At 45.8% G+C, this 21,543-nt stretch overlaps 1 protein-coding gene across 2 annotated transcripts in view; it reads right to left on the bottom strand.

Annotated features, from left to right (window-relative positions):
• Positions 1-21,543, bottom strand: part of MVB12B (multivesicular body subunit 12B) — a 192,800-nt gene that overhangs the window by 129,100 nt on the left and 42,157 nt on the right. The gene's annotated exons all lie outside the window — the stretch shown is intronic.

Below are 21,543 nucleotides of genomic sequence, written 5' to 3'. Positions count from 1 at the left end.
AGGCAGGCTGGAAAAGGAGGCGTGTGTGAGCATCTTCTCCATACCTGCGCCAATTAACACTGGCCCGAACTCTCATGGCATCTCATTAGTTCATTTCACTAGGCACCGGGAAGAGATTTTCCAAAAGGGGAAAAGGGAGAATGTGAAAAATACAACTTCTAAAAATATTGTCCCCAGGGAAGCCATTGATTAAAGACACCCTGACAAAAATGGTTCTAATGAGAAAAGAGCAACTTTTGTTGCAATGGACCAAGAAGGGATTGGAGAAGTCAGCACATTAAGTTCCTCATTACCACTTACTCGGGGGACATACAGGGTGCAGAAAAAAGTCCAATGGGGTGTGAAATGCCACCTGAGAGGAGCACCGCCCGCTCCAGGGCCCTGGGGCCAGCCAGGATGCTTCGTCAAGGGGACCCTAGTGGGGGCTGGGGGGCGGGGTACCAGGGAAGCCCGCTCCTCTCTGTCTCCTCCGTATGCAGGCTCCACGAGTGGTACTCAAGGTCGGAAACTGTATCATGATGGAAAAATAAAAAAGATTCAGCTCCTTGTTTATGGCCTCACTAAGAAGCCATTTCCCCGTCCAGAGCTACAGAGGTGTTCCTCTCAGAAGCGCTCAAGCATGAAGCCAGCCTTGATCTGAGTCCTAAAGGACTTGTGTACTGGGCCGGGGCGGGGAGCTTAGCGTGAAAGTCCCTGCTTTGGGGCAATCTGCTGACGATGAGATTGGAGAGCAGGAGAGGAATGGTTGGATGAGGACAGCATCTCCCCTCCCCACCCCCCCATTTCTTTTCAGACTGTTCTAGTCACAGACCGCCGGGGCTTGCTCTGCTGTCTCACTCGGTAGCTCCAGAGGACAGCATCCCGAGGGGGCACATCCAGGAAGCTGGGGGGGCAGCACCCTGTTTCAGACTGAGCTCCAAGACGATCTGTTCTCTGCTGTCTCCCTGGTCGTCCTGTTGGGACTTAGACATCGGGGGGCAGTTCTCGATCTGACAAATCCCTGAAAGCACCTCCATTCTTTGCACAAAAACTGCCTGGTCTCAGCCCCATCCCGTGGACTCTCCACACAGCACGCCAACGGCCTCTGGTGGTCACATGAGCAGGGCGGGGGCGTGGGGGGCATCCCCAGGGCCCCCTACAGCTACATTCTCGGAGGCTGCCTCAGAGAGGCCCAAAGGCCAACTGGCAAAAGAAAAATGCCTTCCCCCCCCCCAAACTGAACAATCGTAAATTAGCAAGTGCAACACGAGAAAAAGAAAGACCCTTATGCTACATGTGCAAATATGTTTGACCTGAAATGTGGGGGAGGAATGGTATGGGGATAATTTCAGGAACCGTTTGCTCCAACTATGTCACCCCCACAGAAAGAGACGACCTGGAACAGCATAGGCCTCATCAGCACTTTCCCCCACAATGGTCTTACATAAAGTTTCTTGGAAAACATGAGCTATAAGGCAGGGGCCCTAACTCTCCACCACCAAGCATCTCTTTTGTTTGTTTTCTCCTGTGGATTCCATGAGAATGGAGTGGTTCTAACGAGAAAAGAGCAACCTTTGTTGCAATGGACCAAGAAAGGATTGGAGAAGTCAGCACATTAAGTTTTGAAAGATTTTTATTTCCCAAACTGTACTTTTCTGGTACTTCCTCAATTCTAGGATGTAGTCACTTGGGAATCACTCAGGGATGGAAAGAATAACCCTTTAGGAAAAAAGGAAATCAAATATCAAACTGTATGGATCTATTTTAAGATGCATCCCAATTTCAGAACCATGAAGATGTGAAAATAAAAGATGCTAGAGGAACAAAGAAATAAGGGAACTTACACAAACCGTGGTTTCTCAATAATAAATGCCTTATTTTTGATACATTAAAAAAATAGTCTGCAGAACACTAGAAGGTTGTGGAATCCCAGGCTGGGACCTCAGAAAACAGAGCTGTCTTTAACCTCCCACCAGAAAGGGAATGGAGTTCAGAAGGGCTCTCCTGGATATTTAGTAATTCCACTGGAGGGCGGGTATACCCTAAATCAAGGCTATTGTTTCCAGGACTTGAAAAGGATGGTTCCCCCTCTGCTCACCCCACTGCCTGAATTTTCCTTTTTCTGGGTGGGAAAGACACCTCACTGTGATAAAGAGGCCGGTACAAGCGTGTAAAGAGAACAGGTGCGCAGCGGGATTGCCCCTTACCTGGGAGGCCCAGGCGGTATAGCCCTCCAACCTGCACTGGAAAGGCATTAAAAATGCACAACCAAAGGCCTGGCTTTGCCCTGAGGCCACAACTCATTTGCAATGAAGTAAAAATGTGTAATGCCCTCCAACCCCAACCAAGGGGAGGTGAGGAGGGTGGTGAGAGAGAGAGAGAGAGAGAGAGAGAGAGAGGGAGACAGAGAGAGTGCAAGCACATATGTGTGTGTATGCACATGTGTGTGTGCACGTGTGTGTGTGTGTGTGTGTGTGTGTGTGTGTCTGGGCAGAACACAGAGGTGCCCAGAGCCCGGACCCACACGGAGGGTGGACTAGAACAAGGAGCAAGAAGGTCCCGGGTCCCAGCTCATCAGAAGCACTGAGAAAGTGGCCCTGGGGTAACAAGGCCGGGCATTCCCAGCCTCGCCTTCCCTGTAAAAATAAGATGTACCCAGAAGCTTCTTTCTAATCCAGTCACACAAAGGTGTTTATGAACCTTAATGCTTGTGTCCCAAATTAGATGAGCTAACGAGGTACACGATAAGTTACGTGTGAGGCGGGAGGCTGCGCAGGCCCCCCTGCAGAAATTCACGTTTCAACTCTGACCGTGAGAACTCAGTGGCCAGCCTCTGACTCTCGGGATGGGAGAGGCCATGGGGAGGTGGGCTGAGGGCTGCAGGAAGAGGTGATCTAGGTGCAGCGCAGCCCATGAAATTAAGAGGCAGACCTGAACCTGACACTGGATGGCTTAAGCAAACCCCCTCCTCCTGGGGACTCCGTGGTTAGAGATGACCGTACATGCAAAGCGTCTGCCTCAGTGCTCAGCAGGGGGCACCCAGAGAGCCAGCACTAACACGTCTAAACCGAAAACGAGGACAGCTGGTCTGACATCGAACCACACCTTTAAAGTGACATCGTGCTACATCAAGATTCAAAAAGTCCTAAACTGCCACACTGGGGTTCAGCTGGTCCTCTGGGATTCCTTCCCCATCTCTGGGACTAGATTTGGCCTTCAAACACAAATTATGTACATGTGCACTTAATGTTTACCTGCCCCCTACTATCCTGCCCCTGGACTACAAGCTTCACAAGGAAAATAGCAATTGCCATCCATCCCCTGCACTGTGCACAGTGCCTGATACATATGGGCTCAATCAAAGCTTGTTGAAGGAATGAACGAACCTGCCACTCAGTCAGGGTCGAAATGTGAAAAGCCACACACCTTGCTAGCTACCCGAGTAAGGTAATCAAAAAATTTTAAATGAAGTTTCCAGGATGTAATCCCTTGAGCTGAGTATATCCCCTTCAAAATCCCCACTCTGTGAGGCCACATACCCATTTCAACAATGAGGTCCCTTATTGTTTCGCTTATCTTGTTTTTACCCTGCCCTGTTCCCCAAATCACTGGAGTTGCTGCTGCTGAGTGCATTGCTCAGAGTATTTATTACAGGGCTTCACACGTGCCACACACGCGCACACACACACACACACACACACTCTCTCTCTCTCTCATACACGCTCTTTAATTACACACTCACATATACACATTCTTCTCTCCTATACACACTCACCCTTTCATGCCCTCCCTGTCTTTCCAGCATTTCCCTGGGTATAGGAGCTGCCTGTGGAGAGGAGTAGGTGGGCAGTGACGGACCGAACACATGGGGATGTTTCCCTTCTCTGCCGATGTTCTTCTCAAATGACAACCACGTGGAGAAGGCATGAACCCACTAAAATACAGAGCAGGAGAAGAGCACGATGCAAGAGAGATGTCAACAACCGTCTGTGCAAAGAGATGTGTAAAGTGAAAGGCTGGGATTTAGCAGAGTGGAGGGTCTAATGACTTGCACCCCGGGACACCGTCCCAGAGCCACCAGATACCACTGGGGATGAGGGTGAAACAGGAAGATTGGAACAAGGTCTATAAACACAGCAGTCATACTCCCAGATCCCCATCCCCATTTCAGATGTATTTTCTGCATAAATGGAACCAGTAAGGCTCAGGACTCCAGAACATAAGGAGGATGTAGACTCCAGACTGAAAACTGTGCATACTGAATGGTGGGCCCCCCTCCCCTGCCACCACCACGCTTATCCTCCTTCCTGGTTCTGGTGTCTCAGCAGCTGTGTGTATCCCCTAAGCACTGGATACCAAAGGATTCGTTTCTGGAGATACTAAAGAGTGCCAGAGAATAGACCAGCACGCATAGACTCTCGGGGTCTCCTGCTACAAAAGCTACTTCCCTGCTACATCACCCTGTGCACCACCCACCAGCCCACAGGCCCCACCCCCACCCTGGCACTCCACCCCCACTAACTAGTGCCCCACTCTTAAACATAAACTGACAGCAAAGGATCACCAGGTGCTGAAGGTAAGTCCCAAATATGAAAGACAGTGTCCAAATTAGAAAAACAGACATTTAGGGGCACCTGGGTGGCTCAGTAGGTTAAGCATCTGACTTTGCCTCAGGTCATGATCTCGGGTTTCATAAGTTAGAGCCCTGTGTTGTCAGGCTCTGTGCTGACAGTTTAGAGCCTGGAGCCTGCTTCAGATTGTGTGTCTCTCTCTGCCCTTCTCTCAATTGCTCTCCGTCTCTCTCTCTCTCTCAAAAATAAACATTAAAAAAAAAGGAACAAAATTGAATCCTTTCTTAAAAAAAAAAAAAGAAAAAAAGAACAACGGGCATTTGAGGGTAGCAGAGACAGTATAAGCAGTATGAGGAAACAATTAAAATTAAGAAACAGGCAGCCAAATCTATAATTCATATCTTCAAAGGGATTAATAAATATATTGCAACCACCAAAGAATGGAATATTGTGAAAACCATTTTAAAGGATCAATTTAAGAATAATATAGAGAACCTAGAAATAAAAAAGTTATAGCTAAAATTAAAAATTAAAAAAAAATACTGGAAGAGAAAATTGAGGATCACTTCCAGAAAGCAGAATACTGAGATGAGATAAGCTATAGGAAAGTCAAACAAAGAAGGCTGAGGGATCAGGACAACATCCAAATGATGAAATCTCCAGAAAGAGAAACAAAAAATGGAAGAGAAGGTGAGTGTCCATACTAAGGAGGACGTGAGTGTTCCAGCACAGTGAATGAAAAAGTCCCACCCCAAAGCAAAACGAGAGAATCCCACCAAATCTGGGAGAAATAAACCATCTTTCAAACTTCCAGAGAGAAGTACCATGTCACATAAAAAGGAATGGGAATCAGAACACATCAGACTTCTCGACAGCAACACCGAGTGCTAAATAAGACAAGGGAAAAAAATGTCTTTAAGATTCTGGGGAATTCTTGAATTCTCCACTCAAACCAATTAAATGTGAGGGCAGAATAAAGACATTTGCAGACATACAAGGATTTAATCTTCCAGCAGCCCTCTCTTAGGAACCTACTGGAGAATGCATCAGCAAAACTGGGGATGAAATCAATGAAGAGGAAACCATGAACCCCAGGAAACAGATCCTACATGGGACGGTGACGACAGGGGTGCCCAGGCCTAGATGTGAGGAAAAGGAGAGAAAGCCATGGTGGGACATCTGGAGGAAGAGTGGCTAGGACAGTTTCTGGAACTGTACTTAAACCCTGGGAAGAAATATGGATGGGTGTGTGACAGATGTACTGGAGCACTTAGAAAAGTAAAAACACAGGCATAAAGCTGTTTGAAAACATAATTTATTAATTTAAAAATTAAAAAAATTTTTTAATATGTATGTAAAAATCAATAGGCAATTAGTATGGAGGTTCCTTAAAAAGAAAACTACCCTATGATCCAGTAATCACACCCCCAAAATACAAAAATACTAATTCAAAAGGACACAGAGAAAGACAAATACTGTATGATTTCACTCATATGTGAAATTAAGAAACAAAACAAGTGAGCAAGGTGGAAAAAAAAGAGAGAGAGAAGCAAACCAAGAAACAAACTCTTAACTACAGAGAAGAAACTGATGGTTACCAGAGGGGAGGTTGGTAGGGGGGATGGGGGAATAGGTCACAGGGCTTAAGGAATGCTGTGTCACGATGTATGTTAGTGCTGAATGTCATTATACACCTGAAACTACCAGAACACTGTATGTTAACTATACTGGAAATAAAATAACAAAACACAACACAGCAAAATAAAATAAAAATGATAGCTGGGAAAACATTAAAAAGAAAATTTAAAAATTAGAATATAAAAGAAATAGGCACCTAGACAGTTAAGCAAAATGAAAGAAACAAGTCAATAACTAATTCCAAGAAAATGAGAAGGATGCATGAGAAAGAAAAACTACCCATAGTACATTACCTGACTGAGCGGTACCCAGAGTCTGCCTTGTCATAATACGTAAACACTGACCACCAAGTTACCAAAAATTGTGAGGCTGCCTGCTGGGGGAGATTTTAAGAGAACTGAATGTGTAGGATAGGTAAATTAAGAAATAAGTAGTTCATTCAAACTTTTTAGAAAGGTGGAGATAAAGTACCGGAAGTGAAGAAATCTAAGGGTTGAAAGTGCCTCTGGGGAGTAAAAAAGGAACAGACAGGCTGGGGGCTGTTGCCTGTTCTTCTGAGCCTTTCGGTACTCTTTGATTTTTTTTTTTTTTTTTTTTTTTTACCTATGTATCCTTTTGTTGAAAGAAAAGTGAACTTTAACTTTAAAAGAATCAGAGAGCTGGGAAATGTATCATGGGAGACACTATGGGAATGGACGATTCCTTTTAGGGAAACCCCCACCATCAGGGATGTTCCTCCAGGTGCAACATGACCTCAATGCCAGTCACCTCCTCAGTGGGTTCCCAAGAGTGTAACAATGTCCAAAGCTGCGTGCACAGAGGATTCTGGCCTCCTCTGCTGCTCGAATCCGCCTAGAGTTACCCTGGGGGTCCCCTGTGAGTGACAGTCCCAGCCCTGCAGAACCAACCACAAGACCTTAGAGGAAGCTGCCTGACCAGGATCCGGACTCAGCCTCTGTCTCTCGGCCCAGGCCTCTGAATCCTTCTCTGGCCCAAGTTCAGAGGTCACACTCTGGACCACTGTGCCCCAGTTACGGAAAAAATGTGTACACGGGAAGCCCGAACAGCCACTGTGCGGTGTGACTGGCTCCCCACAGCTGGCCTATGGGGCATGGGTGCTGTAACAGAACCGTGAACTCAAATGTAAGAAATCCTCCTGGTTTCAGGACAGGCAGTGGGGCTGGAACCCTTGCAGAGGACTTCCTGTCTGCCTGGCAAGGGTCTAAGCAAGTCACGTGCACTTCTTATTGAAGTCTCCCAACAACCCAATGACATACGTACTGTTTGCTCCACAGATGACACGTGAGAAAATGAGGCTCAGAGAAGTGAGGTAAACTTAACAACGTCAACTCAGTAAACCAAGATGGGGGGACCTCCCAGGTCACCAGCCCAACTGTGCACTCCTGCGTCTCCACCTCAACCCTCAGGAAGCAGTCACCCTTCACCGCCCAGGGAAGGACAGGCAACCTGCTAGGTCAAAACCAGGACACCTATGGGCCCTGCCTTTGACAAGCCACATGGGGGCATACCTGGAATATACCAGAAGAACATCATCCAAACAGAAAGACCCACTCGGGGCCACTTCAGAGACCCACCAGTATCACCATAGTGAAAGGAGGCTGGGAACACACTGCTTCAGCTCAGTACCAAATGCCGCAGAAAAGGTAACGCTTGTGAACACTTCTGGAAGCATGTAGGTTTGGAGGGTTTTGCTTTGGTGCTGGAAGTATGGAAGAAAATGGTGATTTTAATTTTAATGCTGAAACGCCTTCCTTATCTTGTAAGACTTAAGTCTAAGCTATTGACTCTAATGGTTTTATTTATTTTTTTATTATTTATTTTTGTTTTAATTTAAATCCAAGTTAGTTAACATATAGTGATTTCAGGAATAGAATTTAGTGATTCATCACTTATATGTAATACCCAGGGCTCATCCCAACAAGTCTTCTCCTTAATGCCCCTCACCCCTTTAGGTCTTCCCCCCCACCCAACACTCTGCCAGCAACCCTCAGTTTGCTCTCTGTATTTAAGAGTCTCTTATGGTTTGTCTCCCTCTCTGTTTTAAATTATTTTTCCTTCCCTTCCCTCACATCCATCTGTCTTATATCTTACATTTCACATATGAGTGAAGTCATATGATATTTGTCTTTCTCTGAATGACTTATTTTGCTTAGCATAGTACACTCTAGTTCCATCCACGCTGTTGTAAATGGCAATATTTCCTTCTTTTCTGACCGTTGAGTAATATTCCATTGTATATATAAACCACATATTCTTTTTTAAATTTTTTTTTTCAACGTTTATTTATTTTTGGGACAGAGAGAGACAGAGCATGAACGGGGGAGGGGCAGAGAGAGAGGGAGACACAGAATCGGAAACAGGCTCCAGGCTCTGACCCATCAGCCCAGAGCCTGACGCGGGGCTCGAACTCACGGACCGCGAGATTGTGACCTGGCTGAAGTCGGACGCTTAACCGACTGCGCCACCCAGGCGCCCTTAAACCACATATTCTTTATCCCATCATCTGTCAATGCACATTTGGGCTCTTTCCATATTTTGGCTATTGTCGATAGTGCTGCTATAAACACTGGGGCACATGTGTTCCTTCGAAACAGCACACCTGTATCTTTTGGATAAATACCTAGTAGTGCAATTGCTGGGTCGTAGGGTAGTTCTATTTTTAATTTTTAAGGAACCTCCATACTGTTTTCCAGAGTAGCCACACCAGTTTGCATTCCCACCAGCAGTGCAAAAAGGTTCCTCTTTCTCCACATCCTCGCCAACATCTGTTGTTGCCTGAGTTGTTAATGTTAGCCATTCTGACAGGTGTGAGGTGGTATCTCATTGTGGTTTTGATTTGTATTTCCCTGATGCTGAGTGATGCTGAACATTTTTTCATGTGTCTGTTAGCCATCTGGAGGTCTTCTTGGGAAAAGTGCCTATTCATGTCTTTTGCCCATTTCTTCACTGGATTATTTGTTTTTTGGGTGTTGAGTTTGATAAGTTCTTTATAGATTTTGGGATACTAACCCTTTATCTCATATGTCATTTGCATATATCTTCTCTCATTCTGTCGGTTGCCTTTTAGTTTTGCTGATTGTTTCCTTCACTGTGCATAAGCTTTTTTATCTTAGTAAGGTCCCAATAGTTCACTTTTGCTTTTGTTTCCCTTGTCTCTGGAGACATGTCAAGTAAGAAGTTGCTGTGGCCAAGGTCAAAGAGGTTGTTGCCTGCTTTCTCCTCTAGAATTTTGACAGCTTCCTGTCTTATGTTTAGGTCTGTCATCTATTTTGAGTTTATTTTTGTGTATGGTGTAAGAAAGTGGTCCAGGTTCATTCGTCTGCATGTCGCTGTCCAGTTTTCCCAACACCATTTGCTAAAGAGACTGTCTTTTTTCCATTGGATATTCTTTCCTGCTTTGTCAAAGATTAGTTGGCCATATGATTGTGGGTCAATTTTTGGGTTCTCTATTCTGTTCCATTGATCTATGTGTCTGTTCTTGTGCCAGTACCATACTGTCTTGATGATTATAGCTTTGTAATACAGCTTGAGGTTTGGAATTGTGATGCCTCCAGTTTTGGTTTTCTTTTTCAGGATTGCTGTAGCTATTCAGGGTCTTTTCTGGTTCCATATTTATTTTAGGATTGCTTGTTCTAGCTCTGTGAAGAATGCTGGTGTTATTTTGATAGGTATTGCATTGAATATGTAGATTGCCTTGGGTAATATCGACATTTTAACAATATTTATTCTTCCAAGCCATGAGCATGGAATGTTTTTCCATTTTTTTGTGTGTCTTCTTCAATTTCTTTCATAAGCTTTCTATAGTTTTTAGTGTATAGATTTTTTACTTCTTTGGTTAGGTTTATTCCTAGGTATTTTATGGGTTTTGGTGCAATTGTACATGGGATCAATTCCTTGATTTCCCTTTCTGCTGCTTCATTATTGGTGTATAGATATGCAACTGATTTCTGTACACTGATTTCATACTCTGCAACTTTGCTGAATTCATGTATCAGTTCTAGCAGTTTTTTGGTGGAGTCTGGGTTTTCCACATAGAGTATCCTGTCGTCTGCGAAGGGTGAAAGTTTGACTTCCTCCTTGCCAATTTGGATGCCTTTTATTTCTTTGTGTCGTCTGATTGCTGAGGCTAAGACTTCCGACACTATGTTGAATAAGTGGTGAGAGGGAGACATCCTTGTCATGTTCCTGACCTTAGGGGGAGAGCTCTCAGTTTTTTCCCACTGAGGATAATATTAGTGGTGGGTCTTTCGTAGATGGCCTTTATGATCCTTTTATCCCTACTTTCTTGAGGGTTTTTCTCAAGAAAGGATGCTGTATTTTGTCAAATGCTTTTTCAGTATCTCTTAAGAGGATCATGTGGTTCCACTGGTTTTAAAAGGGTGTCTACACTCAGGCAAGGCCCCGTGTTTTCACTGCGTTCCTCTGCTTGCGAGACACAGAGGTCCTGGAGCTCACCTGTGTAAGGGGGAGGGTAGGCAAATGCAACCAAAACTAGTACACAAGCACACAGAAACCAAGACAAGTCTGAGCAAGCCGACCTCAGTGAAAGACAGCGCTTTTGCTTCTCTGGAGGGCCGACACCCAGCTCAGGCCTCCCCGGGGTGGGGGGCACGCTGGACTTTTACCTGATGCCACACCTGTCCAGTCTGCTCCACTGCATCCCCCACGTGTTGTGGGTAAAAACACCGCACTCACTAACATTCATGGTGTACATCTTGTGTGCCAGGAGCCTAAGTGCAGTATTTTATTCACCCTAGATCATTAGAGTAAGCAATGCATTTATACAACAACACTACAAGTTACGATGATGATAATGAGTTACTATCTATTTCATAGATGAGGAAACTGAGGAATGAAAGGGTCTTGGCTCAATCAATCATGGTATGCTTATGCCATAGAATATTTACTCGCTTCTTAAAAAGGATGTGGTAGGGGCGGCTGGGTGGCTCAGTGGGTTGAGCGTCCAACTTCGGCTCAGGTCATGATCTCGCGGTCTGGTCCGTGAGTTCGAGCCTCGCGTCGGGCTCTGTGCTGACAGCTAACAGCCTGGAGCCTGTTTCCGATTCTGTGTCTCCCTCTCTCTCTGCCCCTCCCCCGTTCATGCTCTGTCTCTCTCTGTCTCAAAAGTAAATAAACGTTAGGAAAAAAATTTGAAAAAAAAAAAAAAGGATGCGGTATATTTATAATTGTGTCCATGGTATATTAAGTGTGGGGAAAAATCTTCTTACCAAGAAGCTTAAGAGAGAACCTATCTACACGCTCTTAGAAAGCCGCAGGGACAAGACGAACACTCCGGTCAAGGAACAGGCTGTGGCCATGAGCCAGCGGTTCACAGAAGCAAGACGAATGGCCAACAAACACGAAAATATGTTCCACCTACGTACTTATTAAATTCGAGTGCCAACAAGATGCCACTTTTCTTTACCAAAGACACGTTTCAAAGAGGGGAGATGGCAACAGTCAAGGGAGGCTATGGGGGAAAGAGGCACCCCAACTGCTACTGGCGTGAGTATAAAGTAGTATAACTTTAAATTAGATTAATTCGGTGCTGCATATCAAATGCCTTAAAAATAGACATGCACATGGGTCACAGTGTGACCAAAGAATTCCACTCCTGGGCAGAGAGCCTCAGGAAGAGATCAGATGTGAACACAAGAATACACACATCATTTGTTCATTCACATTGAACTTCTGAGCGCCTAGCTCTGATCACGGTGCAGATGATAGGTAGTTGAACAAGCCAGACCTGGTCACTGACCCCCAGGGTCACAGTCTCGATGGGGGAAGACACACAATAAACAGACATGTAAGATAATTTTAGGGAATGCTAAGTGCATTTATAAAATAGGGGAACGGGGACAGTGACTGAAGAAAAGAGTCTGCTTCAGGGGGGTGACCAGGGAAGCTCTCTCTGATAAGGTGCCTCAGTGTTGATACCTGGATGACAAGAAGAAACGGTCACGTGAGATCTGGAGGAACAGCCTTGCAGGGCAAGGGAACAGCTACCATGAAGACAGGGTAGAAACCAGGCAGATGGATCAAAGGGACAGAAAGGGGGGCTCTGTGATCGGAGTGGGGTCAGACGGGAGGAGTGTTATCTATATGTCCGTTGGGGCACAGTGTTTAAAGGCAAAAGTTGGGGGGGGGTGCCTGGGTGGCTCAGTCGGTTAAGCATCCAACTTTGGCTCAGGTCATGATCTCACAGGTAATGAGTTTGAGTCCTGAGTTGGGCTCTGCACTGACAGCTCAGAGCCTAGAACCTGCTTCAGATTCTGTGTCTCCCTCTCTCTCTGCCCCTCCCCCACTTGCACTCTCTCTCTCTCTCTCTCTCTCTCAAGAATAAATAAGAACAATAACAAAACAAAGGCAAAAGAGGGGAATGATAAATTTCTAATGGTTAAAGAACATCCTTACAGTAGATGGATGACTCAGCACCACTGGAAATGATTTTGAGGACACGTATCTAGGCTCATGGAAAGTTCAGGGGAAAAGACGAAGTTACAAAATAATTTACGTAGTACAATGTCATATTTTGTTTCTTAAAAATCATCTGTGTACACAAAGATTGAGACAAATATAAAGCAAAGCATTAACTACTGTCTGGTTGTGAGCAGTTGAGATTTCTGGGTATTTTCTGGTGTTCTCTTTCTTAATTGAAGCATAATGGACATACAGCATTATATTAATTTCAGGTTTACAATACAGTGGTTCGATATTTGTCTATACTACGAAATATCACCACGATAAGTACAGCTAACCTCCATCACCACACATAGTTACGGAATTTTTTTTTCTTCTGAGATTTAGCCTCCCAAATATGCAACACAGTATTATTAACTATAGTTGCCATGCTGGACATCATTCCCCATGAACACCATATTTTATAACTGGAAGTTTGTACCTTCTGACTCTACGCAGCTTTTATAATAAGAACAACAATCTAAAAGACTTCGTTTGATGGGGTGAGAAATGACGATCTGTCGGATTTAAACTTGAGAAACACTTTGTAAATCAGCTACCCAACGAGGCTGCCCGCAGAGGGGCTGTGCAGTAAATCCTCGCAGCCATCAACAGTTCTTCGATGTCAGCATCAGGTTCGCCTTGCCTAACGAGGGGTTCTCAAAAGACACCACGGCTCACCACCAGGCTAACTAGCAGACTGGCCAACCCGTTCACACCCTGGTGTTTTAAGGGAGCCCACCCACAATTCAAAGATGTATCTGGCAGACACAAAACAATCAAAGGGGCCGGGAAACTCTGCAGACATTCCAAAGGAAATATCTGGCTGACACTATGAATAAGAATGAAGTTCAAAGGGCTCTCGACGTGTTAGATCATCCACTGTGGAAACACAGACACTTGGCCCAGGTCGGACAATGGCCAACCGTGAAGCCATTTCACCTCTTCCTCAGAGCAGTTTAGGCACAGCACGAATGGGAGCCCAAGTGGCCTTCCTTCTGACTCCCTAACAGGCTGTGTGCCCAAAAGGCTTTCTAAAACTCTACAGTGGAAAGAGCCATCTGACTGAGGACGAGTCCAGAAACTCTTGGTTGTTGTTTGGTTTTGATTCCATTTGCACTATTTTATCATTTTGTATCCTGAACAGCCGGCTCAGGTCTGCCACAGACTTTCAGCTGGGATGTCTAACATTTTTTAGTGAAAGAAATGAATGCACACCTCTGTCCCTGAGGCTGCCCCATCTCCCTTAGTCTCTGCGATTTCCTGCCTCCCTGGCTTCGCTCCTGGGGCTCCCTCTGGAACATCGTTGTGTGGAACGTTCTCCTCACTTAGGGCCTGGCTGAAGGACCCCTGGCCCTGGAAAGCCCCCCTGATGATACACAGTCAGGTATTTGCCAACTGGCTGAATGAGTAAGGAAAAGAGCGAGCAATGAGAAAATGCACAAACTACAGCTGGCACGAGGGGCTATGCAGAACACCCTTCTTCATTCTACCTGCCGCACAGCTGCCGTGACTCCAGCAGGCACAGAGAAGACTGCTTCTTTTTTTTTTTTTTTTTAATTTTTTTTTTCAACGTTTATTTATTTTTGGGACAGAGAGAGACAGAGCATGAACGGGGGAGGGGCAGAGAGAGAGGGAGACACAGAATCGGAAACAGGCTCCAGGCTCTGAGCCATCAGCCCAGAGCCCGATGCGGGGCTCGAACTCACAGACCGCAAGATCGTGACCTGGCTGAAGTCGGACGCTTAACCGACTGCGCCACCCAGGCGCCCCGAGAAGACTGCTTCTTGAGGCGGGGCAGGGTGGAAGAAAGCAGAGGCCCCCGGGGACACCCCAAGAAATCAGGAGCCCTGCTTCTGCACCTGCTGGGGGGGAAAGACAGACACACAGAGGAGTCAGTTCTTGGGGACTGCAAAGCCATAAGCAGGGAAATGGGATGTAAACACGGGCAGGGTGCTCGGCTAGAGCAAAGTGGAAATGTCCGCTCCATTCTGGGTCATTGGGAAAGATGGCTGGGGCCACAGTGCTCCTGCCTCTGCCACGCCCAGATGGCCGGCCAGGACACAGCCCTGGGTCTCCACATGGAGACCTGCACCGAGAACAGCAATAGGTTTCCTTGCGGCTGGTTGGCAGCCACACAGAGGCGGGTTCCTCTCCACCACAACCTATGACAGAACTGCAGACGACATAGCAGTGGTCAAGCATGAACTCTTCAATCAATACCACTCAGACATCCTGTGAAACCAAAAATGCAATTAGAGCCTTACTTCACATAAAAACAAATTCCGGGTGAGTTAAAGATTAAAGGTGGAAAGCAAGATTTTAAAGCCTTTCAAAAAAATGTTAAAAAATCTTTATGATTTCAATAGAGGAAATTGTTAAAGAAATGGATGCATGTGTAGGAAAAATCCGTGAGAGAGGAGATTGATGAATTTTACGACCCTGAAATTTAAAACCTCAGTACCGCAAAGGACACTAAAAACAGTAAAAAGACAAGCCTCAGACAGTGAGCGATGCAGGACTCACAGTGGATTAATATCCAAAATAAATAAAGAACTCCTACAAATCAATGAGAAAAAGAGATAAGCCAAAAGAAAAATGATATACAATATGGAGAAACCATGGGAGGGAACGTTCAACCTCTCTAGGAAATGCAAATTAAAAATGACAATGTTATATCATTCAAAGCAAACCACTGACTAACCTGTAAATATCTGACAAAAACGCGTAGGACACAAACTGGCACAGCCACTTTGGAAAACACATTTACTAAATTCAGTAAGGTGAAAATGACCCAGCAATTCCACGCCGTAAGTGCTCCCTAGAGAAATTCTTAGCACAAAGATATGAAGGTATTAGGTGCAACCCTGTTTATGATGGTAAATTATCAGAAATAACCCAAATCCTTATCAACAAAAGGATGAATACATATGTCATAGTATATTCATGCAACAGATTTTTATACAGCCTTGAAAATACATTGACTAGAGCTGTATGTATCACCAAGGATAAATCTCGAAAACAATGCTTAGCGAAAGAACAAGTTGAAAAATATGCACAATATGATAATGGATTCCACATGGAAGTCATCTATACAAAGTCTGAAAACAGGAAGAATGTATAGGAATGAAAAATACCAAACTCAGTAGTTACTCTGGGTAAAGAAGGATGCATGGTCCGAAGGGTACACAGGCACCAATAAGGTTTTCTCTCTCTCTTATTGAAAAAAACAAAGATCCCACATAAACTTAGTGAAATACTAATATCTGAAGAAGCTGTATGATAGTTTCATGGATATTTGTTACATTACTCTGTATACTTTTCTATATACAGCTGACCCTTGAACAATACCGGTTTGTGTAGATGCACTTCTTTGCGAATTGTGTGTGCGTGTGTGTGTGTGTGTGTGTGTGTGTGTGTGTGTGATAAATACAGTTTGGTACTATGAATGTATTTTCTTCTTCTCCTCACTGTTTTCTTAATAACATTTTTCCCCCTCTAGCTTACTTTATTGTAAGAATACAGTACGTAATACATATAACAAAAAAAGATGTTAATTGACTGTTTATGTTATCAGTAAAGCTTCTGGTCCACAGTAGGCTATTAGTAGTTAAGTTTTTGGGGAGTCAGCGGTTATATATGGATTTTCAATTGTGCCAGTGGTGGGGGGGTTCAGTGCCCCCAAACCCCCTTATTCAAGAACTGTATATGAAATATTTAGTAATACAATTTTTAATTAAAAAAAATCAGATCAGGGCACCAGGGTGGCTTAGTTCGCGAAGCATTTGATTTTGGCCCAGGTCATGATCTCACGGTTTGTGAGTTCAAGCCCCACGTTGGGCTCTGTGCTGACAGCTCAGAGCCTGGGGCCTGCTTCAGATTCTGTGTCTCCCTCTCTCTCTGCCCCTTCCCTACTTGCACTCTGTCTCTCTCTCAAAAATAAATAAACATTTTAAAAAATCAGATATCGTAGACACCTTAAAAAAAAAAAAAAGGAGTAGGGCCTTCAAATACTCATAAATGTAAAAGGCGAAGAATTGCGAGAGGAAACACAGGACGCCCGATTGAATTAAATGTGAATTTCAGATACACGAGAAACAGTGAATAATTTTTTTCAAATTTAAAAAATTTTCAAATTTTTCAGATTTCATTGGGCATCTGATCAGTTTTATTTGCTAAATCTGGCAACGCAAAAAGGGGGTGTGCCCTGAGGCTCTTTGCAGTGAAAAACTGGACAGAGATGACCCAGGAGAATGCTCGTGTAGAGCGTTCAGCCTGCCATGGAGCATCACACTCCAGGGAATGAGAACGTGTTAGTCCTATTCGCATCAATCTAGAAAGATCTAACCGGCATACGCATCGTTCGGGAAAAATAAAGCAAGAGCTTGCTGCGTGATCTAATTTATATTAAAAAGTCAAGTTATAGCAACATAGTTCTGTCAGTCATTTAAACGCGTAAGTGCCGAGGGAAAAGGAAAAAAAAAGAACAAACTGATGAGAGTGGCTAACAGAAATTAGGGGTGTGGTGGAGAGTGACTTGAGCTTTCGGCTGTATTATTTGATTTTTTTAAATAAGATTTTTTTGTATCCCTTATTTAATTAAAAATAAATACTTTTTTTTTTTTTTGCAAAAAAGGGGGGAAAAAAAAACAAGCCTAGAAGGATACTTCCAAACTGCTAATAATAAGTGTAGGATTAAGAAGAAAAGAAAGGTAATATTCTCATTCTTCAGTTCATATAATTCTATATGATTTGGATTTTCTGAAACGAGCTTTTATAATTTTTTAAATGTCATGAAGATATTTTTAATTAAAAAAAAGGGGGGCAGGGTTCACTAATCCTCTCTCTACCACAGGATCCAGACAGTAAGAGAGAATTATTATGGAGGATGCGTCTGCTGAATGAGGAGAAGAAGAGAGAAGAAAACAGGAGCCGCTCCTAAGGCTAGTTCCTCTCTGTCTTTGCTAACCAGGGCACAGTATTTCAAAGCCCTTTCCTCACGGGACCCTGGGATAACAACCTATGCCTCACACCACCCAATCCCTACTCTCCTGGGCCAGGAGAGCAGGAGAACGTAGCAGTTTAGAACACGGGCTTTGGTACTGGACAGATGTGAGTTCAAATCGTGGCTTCACCACTTAGTAGCTGTGTGACCTTGGCTGAGTTCCTTAACCTCTCTGGGCCCCAGCTTGTGCCTCCATAAAGGGAAACAATAGATTCTACCTCAGACAGTTGTGTAATTATTAAGAGAGACAGTGCAAATTAAGTGCTCTGCCCGGCGGCTAGAACACAGTAATCCCTTAGTCAGTGGCAAATGCTGGTGCTGATGTAGCAGAAACACTCCTTGCCACGCTCAGGTAGGCAGGCTGATCTGGCCTTAAACGGGGACCCCTACCTGCCTATGTAGTCATCGCTGGGGTGCAATTCACGTCTTTACTTTTCCTTCCGCAGATATTTACTAAGCGCTCAGACACGCGAGGCATTGCACGATGCTCTTCCGCATACGCAAATATGAGTAGACACGGTCCCTTCCTCAGAGGAAGGCCGACAGGTAAGCTGAATAAGCAGTGAGGGTACAGTGTGTACACGGAGGAGACCGAGGTTTGATCTCCGCTCATCCACACCTGTTGTGTGATCTCAGGAAGAGCCCTCGAGCTCTCCTGGGCTTCGTTTTCCTCTTGTAAAAGAAGGTTGTAACAGTAACTTCACAGGGTCATTGTGTGAAGGAAACACTGTCTATGGAAACAACTAGCACAGGCCCAGACATAGCAGGGATATTCGGAGTTACCGGAAGAGCAGGGAGAGCTCCCTTAGTACCACAATGGAGGGAAGTGCTCGGAAGGACGAGAAAGCACATCAGGGCGCAGGGAGGGGGGCGGCGTGGAAACAGTCAGAGGTGCAGCATCAGGCGGGATGCGCTGAGCAGCAGAGGTGGGAGGAGCCAGAACCTGGGGGAGCACAGCAGGTGCAGGAGTTAGGACTCGCCCCAATGCTTCAAGGACAAACCCTGAAGTTGAGAAGAGAGGGACGAGTCCTCTTGGAAGAGGCCACCTGGGACCTGAATAGTGAAGGCTGACCTTGGTGACAGTAGAGACAGAAAGGGAATAGTGTAAAAGATGGCACGGGGGTAGAATCCAAGAACCTGCTTGCCAGGGGTGGGGGCCGTGACCGGGGGCGGGGGGGTCCAGGAAGAGTCTGGTCTCCACCTGGTAGAAGGAGTTGGCAGGAGGGGCGGCTGTGGTTTGGGGGGCTGGGTGGGCAGTGGTAAGGAAACAGAAGACGGTTCATTCTGGGAATACTCAGGTTGAGTGCCACCACTGCAATACGTGGACGAGTCTGGCAGGCAGATGGAAACATGGGTCTGGCCAACGACAGCGGCCCGAGCACAGGCTGCCCACGTGCGGATGCGGCTCGGCTCCGGGTGGCTGGGACCCAGGCCGGAGGAGAGCGCACCGTGATGGAGGCTGGGACACAACCCGGGGATGTCGTAGTGTTGGGGAGGGACTACACGGGAGGGGAAACCGGAGAAGAATGACGTAGAAAGCAGCTGAAATCACATTTCAGGGATAAGAGTGTTTCAAGAAAGAAGGGCTATAGAAGAATATTTGATGACCTAAGAAAATAGTACAATAATACACTAAAAACACACAATGCGATAATAAGCACAGTGTGTGGTTCAGGTACATCAGAAACAGAATAGAGAGCAGAATCCCATTACTGTTGACCCCCCTCACACACACACGCCGAAGAAAAAACTAAGAAATACAGGTCACAATGTTACTGGCATTGTTCCTCTGAGTGTAGGATTACAAACCCCTTTTTTCCCTCCTTGTACTTTCTATCTTCCAAACGGTCCATAGGGAGCATAGGCCAGTTCTGCATTCAGAAAACGGATTATGTTCAGGGAGGAAGGAACTGGCCAACGGTGTCCAAAGTTGAGATGAGATCAAGGAGAGTAAGAATTAGGAAAAAGCCATCGAGGGAGACAATTCGGAAGTAAGGGTGAGTGGAGATCGTGAAGAAGAGGAGAGGCAGAAACAACCTTCGAGGGAAAGGACTATTAAGACAGCAGCTGGAGGGGACGGTAAGGTGAAGGAAGGTGATGGGGGTGGTGCTGCATCAGTTTCTAGGAACAGAGGGGACCACAGTACGTTTGTGTGGAGGGAAAAGAGGGAGAAGAGGGAGGGAGAATGAGAGGGATTCACAAGCAAGAACCCAGGCAGGAAGGAGAGGGAATGAGGATTCTCCTGGGAAGATTAATCTCAGGAAGGAAGAGGGCTACCCAAGGATACGCACCTCTTCCCTTTTGCTCAGGTCCGTAAATTGCGCGCAGGCAGGGACCACATCTGACATTCACGATTCCCAGGACCCAGCACAGGACCTACACTCGTTGGGGCCCAATACATGTCTGCCAGTCAGCGGACGCTTCCTCTCCCCTTCAGCTCCGTCTCTAAAGTTTCAGAAAGCCTCTGAGCCCACGAGAGCAGGCTTATACAAAGAAGCATGCCCAGTTGATGTAGGGAGGCCATATGAATGCTCATTAACAAGCAACTGCACGGTCTGAAAGATTCTGGAGGCCCCCACCTTGACACTCCAAGACATCTAAGTGCCTTCCCAAATACAAGAAGGAAGTTTCTCTCTCTGGCCAATTCAACTGACCTCAAGGTAGGTCCATTTATAAGATGTGGTTTCTTCATGCAATTCAATAAAGTCAAAAAAACCCCAAATGGGTCTAAGATCAGGAGGCAATGTCTTTGGTAAGCTGTACTGTTTTTGCCTTAGCTGGGGCCCTAGCAGATATGGTTAAGAAAAGAGCAAAAACTAGGAATTCTGGGATTGGCAGAAAATCCAGTGACTCCACACGGCTTCCCCCAGGCCTTCAGGAAGGAGGCCGGCCTGCACCCTGGCCCAGGCTCCCCTGCTCCCTGCTGCTGACTCCACCTCTGCCCCAGCTCTCGGGCGACACCTGCAGTGGGGAGGACAGCCTCCTGCTGGAGACAACCACCTGCGACCGACCGCAGGGCCTGGCTCTGGGCCTCTGGCCGGTTTTGACAAAGGGGCCCTTGGAAGAGAGCCAAGAAGACCAGAAGGACGGAAAGAGTTAAACTGCTGGGGTATAAGGGAGGACACTTGAACTCGTGCTGCTCGTGCATGCGTCACACTCAGTGACAGGAGGCAGGAAAGCAAAGGAGATGAACTGGCACTTGCGGCTAAGTCACCCTTCTTATTTACTCTGCTGCTCGGCTCTCAAACCACACTGCCAGCTGTAATTGCATTTCAATTCATGTTTAACACAAACATAACTTAGCTGGATGTTGGCATCCGCTATCCCAGGCACAGAAAGGCAGAACAAAGGAGCCAGCTAATTCAATTCAATAAACGTTTTTTGCGTGCCTGGTGGGGTACGTATACTCTCAGGCACTGTGCAGGGAACTGGGGGTGCAGCCACATGAAAGACACTGTTCCACAGCCTCCAGGGGCCTCACAGGAAGGTGCGCATGGGCAGACCTCTGCAATCAGAGTGGTAAGAGCTGCAAGAGAGGAAAGTACCAAAATACAAAGAGTTCCAACACAGTTCCCCAGGGAGAGGAATGGCGTGCACGCACAAGGGCACACAGGCAAGAATGGGAACGGCACATTTGGAGAAGCACACAGAGCTGAAGGGGGCAGGATGAGGGTGGAAAGGCAGTGAAGGGGCAAGTCAAGAAAAAGGTCTGAGATCCCAGTGAAGCCCATCCATTTGATAAACACCTACCCAGTGTTAATTGCCGGGTGTCTAAGTAAAACAATGAATTGGTCTCTGAATCTAGGAACAGAGAGCTGGAGAAGAATTCTGAGCAGGAGTAGTCTGCTTCTTTTAGAAAGTTTCCATCTG

This window comes from Lynx rufus, unplaced genomic scaffold (genome assembly GCF_022079265.1).
Source record: "Lynx rufus isolate CCGP_SWC_20201006 ecotype Redwood Valley unplaced genomic scaffold, mLynRuf1.p SCAF_10, whole genome shotgun sequence".
Taxonomy (NCBI): domain Eukaryota; kingdom Metazoa; phylum Chordata; class Mammalia; order Carnivora; family Felidae; genus Lynx; species Lynx rufus.
The sequence above is the reverse complement of the archived record's forward strand: the minus strand, read 5'-3'. Positions and strand labels throughout refer to the sequence as shown.